The following is an 8,260-nucleotide window of genomic DNA, read 5'->3' on the forward strand; positions in this document are numbered from 1 at the left end:
CTCTGGTTTGTGCTAAAGATCTGGAATGGGAAAAAGCTCTGCCGAGGAACACAGAACGTATCTTGCAAAGAGATGAGGATGAGTATTATGCCCTCCTTGAGAAGAAGAAAGCAGAAATGGATAAAATAATACTGGGAAGCAAGCACATACGGAGGAAAAAGTGAGTAAGCCTTCCATGGGTTACTGCTCTTCCATGGGTTATCATCCCTGGAGGGCTTCCCTGCTCCAAGGACTCTGAGCTCAGAGGTGCTGCAGAGCAAAGGCCAGAAGCAGCACAGGGATGGCCACTCTGAGCTCCCTGGCTCCCAAGAGAGGAAGGACCTTCTTCTGTTGAGACAGAAGATCTTCTTCTCTATTTGAGTGGTGAGCCCTCCTGCCTTAGATGCTGCCTGCAGGGAGCTGGGCTCTGGGCTTGCCTTGGCACTGCCTCTAGAGGTGTCTTTAGGTCCATGGTGTTGAGTTGCACCTTCTTCATCATGTCCCTTCACCAAAACAGTGGGACTGTGGTATGGGCAGGTGTGGGGCACAGAGCAAACCTTGCTTTGGGTCCTGGTCCTGCCACAGCATTGCAAGTCCTTGCAATGCTGATCTGCCAGGGTGCTCCTTATGGTGGGACAGCACACATGAAAGCTCATGTCCTTTAGGCTCCCCTTCAGCTGCAGCAGTAGGCAAGCCCAGGAGAAGCTCTGCTCCAGCAAGGCAGCCCAGCTCAGGACACATAGGCAAAGTGTGGAGCTGAGAGTGGAGGCTGGTTAAAGCAAGGCTGTGCATCAGGACTTCCTTCAGCCCAGGCTGAATTTGATTTCACGGAGAGGAGACAGATGAGGCTGCTTCAGATGGTTTTCATGGCAGACAGCACTGGTTTGCTTGGTCACAGCTGGGTTCCAGCAGCAAATCTGGCTGACAAGAGCCTGTCTTGCAGGAGAGGAGTTCCTGCAGCCTTTGCTTTCTGACTGATAGGATTATTGTCATTAAGGAGCAGGCTGTACCCTGAGGGGTGCTGAGTGAGCTGAGTAAGAATTGTAGGAGAGATAAGCAGATGTTAGCCATCTGTGCTCTGCTTTAAACTGGGAAATTAAGAGACAAAGAGCGTTTTCAGGCATCAGCACAGAGAGCTGGTGGATCAGCCTTTGGCAGGGGCTGGAGGGGTCTGGCTGTGCCTTAAGAGGGAGCTTGCACAGCCAAGACCTTATGATGGCATGGTTCAGGTTTGGCTGGTCCTGGAAGTCCCCTTCCACCAATGCCCTCACTTGGGATGTTCCCAGCCTCTGTGGGTTGAGGAAAATTTACGGAAATGGTCTGGTGGTTCTGCCTGGCCTCAGGGTCAAGGAATGAAGTGCAGGGCAGCCAGGACTGGTGAGCTCAAGTTTCTGGTGGTGACTCTCAGCGATGTTTTCTGTTTTGTTTGCTGAAGTTTGCTGAAGCGGCTGATTCAAATGCGTCAGCGGGAGGCAAAAGCCTTAGAGGAGGAGGAGAGGCAGAAGGAGGAAGAAAGGCAGAAGGAGGAAGAGAGGCGGAAGGAGGACAAGAAGGGTGTCTCTGTGGGTATCCAACCTCCAAAACCAGAGAAGGGGGAAACCAAACCCCCAGAGAAGGAGGAAACCAAATCACCAGAGGGGAAGGAAACCAAGGCCCCAGAGAAGGAAAACAAAGCCCCAGAGAAGAAAAACAAACCTCCAGAAAAGAAGGAAACCAAAATACCAGAGAAGAAAAACAAACCTCCAGAAAAGAAGGAAACCAAAATACCAGAGAAGAAGGAAACCAAAATTCCAAAGAAGGAAACCAAAATCCCAGAGAAGGAGGAAAGCAAAATCCTAAAGAAGGAAACCAAACCCCCAGAGAAGAAAAACAAACGTCCAGAAAAGGAACCCAAATCCCCAGAGTGGAAGGAATCCAAAATCCCAGTGAAGGAAACCAAAGCTCCAAAGAAGGGGGAAGTAAAAGCCCCAGAGAAGGGGGAACCCCCCAAAGCCCAAAAGACAGGTGAAACCAAGACCTCAAAGAAGGGTGAAAGCAAAGCCCCAGAGAAGGGGGGAACCAAAGCCCCAAAGAAGGGGGGAACCAAAGTCCCAAATATGGGGGGAACCAAAATCTCAGAGGACACAGCTGAGATAGAGAACTTGCTCCTGAGGATTCAGACGTATGAGTCATTGCAGCAGAATTTCTCCTACTGGAACAGGGTTCAGGGTACCCTGCGGTCACCTGTTATCCAAAAGAGAAACAAGTCCCAGTATGCAGCTCAAAACAAAGGTCAGAAGACCAATAAGCCTCAGGAGAAGGTGAAGAAGCCTGAACAAAAAATGTAGAGACCAAAGGAATCTTTAATCGTCTCAGCTGGAGGTGCACAGTTGCAGAGGGGGCAGTCAGATGATGATGTTCCACAATGACTGGGTATCATCTGTGTTGACAGGGAGGTTACCACTTCTGGGGACTCAGTTTCTTCACGCAGGGAAAGACCATTCTTTATTCACTCTACTTAGTTTATACAGTTTCAGACTTTGTGTGCAACTTTAATTAGTTAATAGATTTCTTTTTTATTACTCTATTGATTAATAAAATATATTTTAATTGTACATCAAATCTCTCTGTTGTATTGTTTAACTGTTCTCTTCACTGATTCTCATGAGACAAATCCCTTGTTGTTGCAGGTGCATTTGTTTTTCACCCTCAGAATAGATTGTTAACAAACTCTCATTCTCAAAATAGCTTCATATGGGAACTTGTAACTGCTTAGCTGCACTTAGAAGAGATGAAAGGCCAAACTTTCTCTGGAGAAAGAGGTTCTTGTTTATTAAAATAGCTACAAGGAATGGAGTGCCCAGGATAAGCCCAGGTACCCACACAGCAAGCCGAAAACAACAGTCTGCTAACCCCAAGTGCACTGGGTTCTCCCCACCAAACAAGTATCCAAAAAGAAGAAGAACCCCAACCCAACCAAACTTCCCCCATTTATAGCCCCCTTCGAGTCCAGGATCGGTCCATTTTGGATATGCATGATGATTGGTCCATTTCCAGGCTTCGCACTGAGCTTTAACGCCGTTCATTCTGGACCAATTGTTTCTGCAGGGCTTCAAATGATTGGTCAGATCTTTCATCCAGTCCCTCACTTTGCCCCGCCAGACCACCCTTGCACCAAACCCTGGACCCTTCTAGAACATTCCAACAAGCCCCCCCCTCTTAACATAATACAATTAATATAACATAATTAATACAATATAATTGAACTGTACCCTAATTTAACTTAAATTTTACCTATAACGAGAACAAGGCCTGATTTCATAAGGCCTTTCTTTTATAATTCTTCTGTCTATGACATCTCCCACTTTCCGTTCATTTAAAAAAGGCTTCTATGTTCTGATGTTGAAACAGCACATTCTTTTGAGGCTATTATCTCATGAAGGTTATCACTGGTTATCTATTAGATATGGGATAAGATACATAAAAGACCAATTACAATCAACAAAACTTAGCAAATTCTATCAAGTCATTTACACAGGGCTCCACAGCATGAGAAAAGAAAAGAATAATGTCCAATGTCTCTTAGGGAAATGGAAATAAAAAACTATTGTTTTAAAATCCAGTTACTTGAGAACTATGAGGAAGTCCATAAGCATAAGATACATAAGCAGCTAGAGAACAAAAGGAGGATCCTGAAATGACACATCTTGTAGATAATTACACCAAAAGATGGTAAAGCATATGAAAAGCTGGCTATAAAAACAGTAATACAAACATTTATGTAGTTATGACAGCAAAAATGTATCAAAGGAAAACAGTGAACAGCTCACTAGTAAAATTGATGATACCTCAGATTAAATAACACTCAAACCGGATATAAATAAATTTGGACAGTGATAGAGCTTAACAAGATGAACTTAATAAAACTCCACCCTAGAAGGATTTCAAATTAATAAACATAATTTTATTATCACCTTAGTAGAACAAAAAGCACACTCAAGAGAACTCAAAGTTAATTACTATTAATATTGAACATAACTGGAACCATAAAAAACTGGAATAGAACGTGGTTCAAACTTAGGAATACTGAAACTTAACAGAAATAAAGTCGACCAAAATTAACTTTATAAATCTTAGCCTTATACAATTTAACAGTATGTAACTGAGCATTACAATATTGGGCCTTATTTTAACAGAATTAAAATCAACATCCTTAAAAGTTACAGATATGACGTGATGTAACATAGTCTAAGGTTATTAATACAAAAAGACAACTAAAACGTGAATAATCCATAAATGAAAAAACAGCATGATGGTGTACTGGAGGGATTAAAGTTGTAACAAGCATATTAGAATTCTAAGTAAATCAGTTATGAGAAAAACTCATGGGAACTCCAAATTCCATGGAAACAGAAATTCAGTAAGACTTTTTAAAGTGCAGGGTTACTGAAAAATAAATATAATGTGCAATTTAGCATATTGCTGAACAACCCAACAGCTTTTTGTGACTGTATCTGGCATCATTTTATATGGCAAATTTGTTAGCATTCTTGTTAAAAATATCAGACCATGTTAAAATTCGATAGGTAAGAAGGCGTTGCATTTACTACTTTTCAATCTCTCCAGTAACTGTAAAACTATATAAAACAATCAGAATTTAGTCAGAAAACGAAATAAACTTTAAAAAACGTTTTCAAGGCACACAAACACAGTAGGTAAGGCTCCATCAAGCAGAAGTAATCAAGCAGCTCTGCGCCAGAGCAGGGGTCTATGGTGCTCACAGGGAAGAGGGAAAGCACTGCAAAAAGGGAAACTATGGGGAGAAGAGAGGACATTTAAACTACAATGACATAACTACACATCAATAAAGCTTCTCTTAATATTCACACAACAGTCATCCCTTAATTGTGAGGGCCAATCCTCTCATTATCCATGGATCCCAGCAGGGCCCTGTGGCCGTGAATCCAGCCTGCCCTGGGCTCGCCTGGCTTGGCCACCACAGCCCCCCCGGGGCCGCTGCACCTCTGCTCCCCCAAAACACCTACGGGGAAAAGAGCAGGGGAAAAGCAGCAATATGAAACAAACTCTAAAACCAGCACACAAAAGATAAACACAGAAAAGGCACAAGCTGCATTTTATTTCATCTTCTGCCAACAAAGTCACTGACTGAGAGTTGCATTTCCAAGGCAAAGATCTGCCTTTTGAGAAACTTCAAAAACATAGAAATATCTTTTTTACTAGATGCGTACAAGGCCAGGCATCATTGGAGGCACAGCTTTTGTCACAACTCTGCTTCCTTTTTAACTGAAAAAGAATTAAGCAGTGTGGTCATAAGTCTGGCATCTCAGCCAGAATGGCCAGGTATTAGAGGGAAGAAGTCAGCCTATAAAATCTGATTATTTTTCCTCTTCCATTGGTCTGTCAATAATGTTAATCGGAATGTATCTCTACATGTTAACATGAAGGTGTTTGTATTTACATAAGCAGTAATATATCTATAAAGACTTTTGTATTCTCTTCAAGGACAAGAAAATTTGAACGAATAATCCTTTCCTAATAGAGAGGTCCAGTTTAACTTTTCACTGATGATGTTAAACCCAAGGGTGGTTCATGTAATGCTGTCTTTACACGTCGCTGTCTTCATGCACAACAGCCCATCTTTATTCTTCACAGCTCGCATTTATATGGTTTTCTAAAGGCATTGTCTTTCATTTTAATTGGTTGGTAATTTACTGCAGTTCGGTTCATTGGTTAGTAGTTGCTAAAGTACATCTTAGTGAAAACCTTTCCTCCCATTAACGTCTCCTGGATAGAAGATGTGGGTAGAAGTCTTTCTTCTCACAGGTGCAAATTCCTTTCTCACAGGAACTTGTCAGGCTAGCTGTTAGCTGTACTTAGCTGAAGCAGCAGGCCCGAGCCATAATTTTACAAGGGTAACAAGGCTTTTATTTTATATGGCTTTACAATATTGTATGTAACAATGTTATATGCAACTTTGACATATGATTATTTCAATCTTAAAGAATAATCTTAAATTTCTTTTAGGTGAATTTTGACCTTTGTAATTTTTGTGTATGATAGATTTAGAGTTAAAATCTGTTTTGAATCATTCCTTCATAGAATCATAGAATCATAGAATCATCAAGGTTGGGAAAGCTCCCTGAGACCATGGAGTCCCAGCTGTGCCCGATGCCCACCTTGTCCCCAGCCCAGAGCCCTGAGTGCCACCTCCAGCCCTTCCTGGGCCACCTGCAGGGATGGGCACTCCAAAGCTCCCTGGGCAGCCCCTGCCAAGGCCTGAGCAGCCTTTCCATGGGCAAATCCCTGCTGGTGCCCACCCTGAGCCCAGCCTGAGGCCGTTCCCTCTGCTCCTGTCCCTGTTCCTGGGAGCACAGCCCGACCCTCCGGCTGTCCCCTCCTGGCAGGGAGTTGTGCAGAGCCACAAGGGCCCCCTGAGCCTCCTTTGCTCCAGGCTGAGCCCCTTCCCAGCTCCCTCAGCCCCTGCTGGGGCTCCAGCCAGGGTAGCATCCTAGTGCTATACAAAGAGCAGGGTATAGACCTGCCAAAGGTGTCTTTATCACCACATTTTAAACTTTCATAAATACAGAAAGACTCTGCAGAAAGCACTAAAGTCAAGTCAGCAGCCAAAGTGCCAATGTCCTGCGCACAGCAGCGCGGCCCGGCCCGGCCCCAGGCTCGGTGCCGCGGTTGCCCGGTAACCGCGCCCGGGCCCTCAGCGTCTGTGACGGCGCCGCGGCCTCAGCGCCCGCAGCCGCCCTGATGCTCATTCGCACCCGGTGCGCTCAGCCTGCGGCACTCGGCCACTGCCAGCGGAGTTGTTCGCGGAACAGTGCTGTCTGTGAGCGACAACACGCAAAACATTGCTCTGCGAGGGACTCCTAAACTTGCAGAACCTTGGTTTCTGCCAGAGAGTCCTGAATTTCGTTTGAAGGTAAAGATTGACTCAAGTTGTACTTTCTGGTTTTGTCACATCTGTGCTCTGAAAGAGAATGCCAAAGGGAAATAAAGGATGGGATAATGCCAGTCTTCAGTGCGGTGGCATGTACAGCTGAGGGGATGAACAATACATGGTCTGCTGATGGTGCTTTTTTCTCACTGAGGAAATGCAACATTTCCTAAATATACTAGTCTATACATTTTTTCCTATAGTATGTATTTAAACTACTTATAGGTGAATGAGTTATGTTCAAGTTTCAGTGGGTTGTTATGAATCTGGTTATTAAAATTATTAAGGAGATGCCCCTGGATTAAGGTGCAAAACGAGACCATGTGCCAAAGTCAATAGTTTGGATTTTATGGAACAGTAAATGTGAGGAAGAGAGAGGGAGAAAGAAATAGAAAAGGGGGGGGGGGGGGAAGGGAGCTGGGAAGGAGGGAATAGAGTGACAGAGACAGATTTAGTAGAAAATATCACCATTCCATGGATCCCATCCCATTCAGTCCTCTTCTGGTCTTCTTTGTGGTGAGGTCTCACAAAATCTGAGACTCCAATGGGTTAATGCAGATTTGGCAAGGTGGGACTGCCCAGGTACCTCCCTGGGATGGGGCAAGTTTGGCTCTGTCTCTTATACTACTCTCTAATAATATAAAATCTTTAGCACCAGTATGTCCTTTGAGTCTGCCATGAATTGGGTTGTGGATTTTCAGATCTGTTGTGTTTCTCTGCATGCCATGCAGTCATCTGGTGCAAGGCCTCAGGAATGGCTCTGGGGGCACTTTGGAGGTCTTTGCTGGGTTATGACACCCCCTCAGCTGCCCCTCATGGGAATGTCCCCTGGATGTGGCCTTCTGGGGCTGGGGGCTTTTAGAGCTGAGCCAGTTTGTCTGAGGGAGGATGGGTGTCCACTGCCCCTTACCAGAGGTTGTGTTTCACCCCCAAAATTTCCTCCTTCCCCCTCTGTTGATGGGAAGTTTGTGTGCAAACCTGGCCTCAGCAGACGAGTCTGTGGCTATGACTCCCCCAGCCTGAAGGCAGAGAGAGCTGATTTTCAGGACAGCTGCTGGATTTGACTTTAGTGGGGATATATTTTTCTCCCTCAGCCTTGTTCACTTCTCCCCAGACCTGAGCTAACAGGACAATAGTGTCACATTTATTTTGCCTCAAGTTCCCTTAGGCAGCTTAACTCCCAGTGCCAAGTTCCAGTCAGGAGGCATTTTCAGGGAAGGGTGCATTTGGGGGGGTCTCAGCTTCTTTATTCAATTCTGTCACAATGGGCAAAAAGTCCTTTATAGCAATATTTAAGGCATTAGCCATAACATTCTAGTCTCTCACAAGTCCTGT

This window comes from Melozone crissalis, unplaced genomic scaffold (genome assembly GCF_028551555.1).
Source record: "Melozone crissalis strain CALT ecotype California unplaced genomic scaffold, PUWL_Pcris_2 ptg000007l_1, whole genome shotgun sequence".
NCBI lineage: Eukaryota > Metazoa > Chordata > Aves > Passeriformes > Passerellidae > Melozone > Melozone crissalis.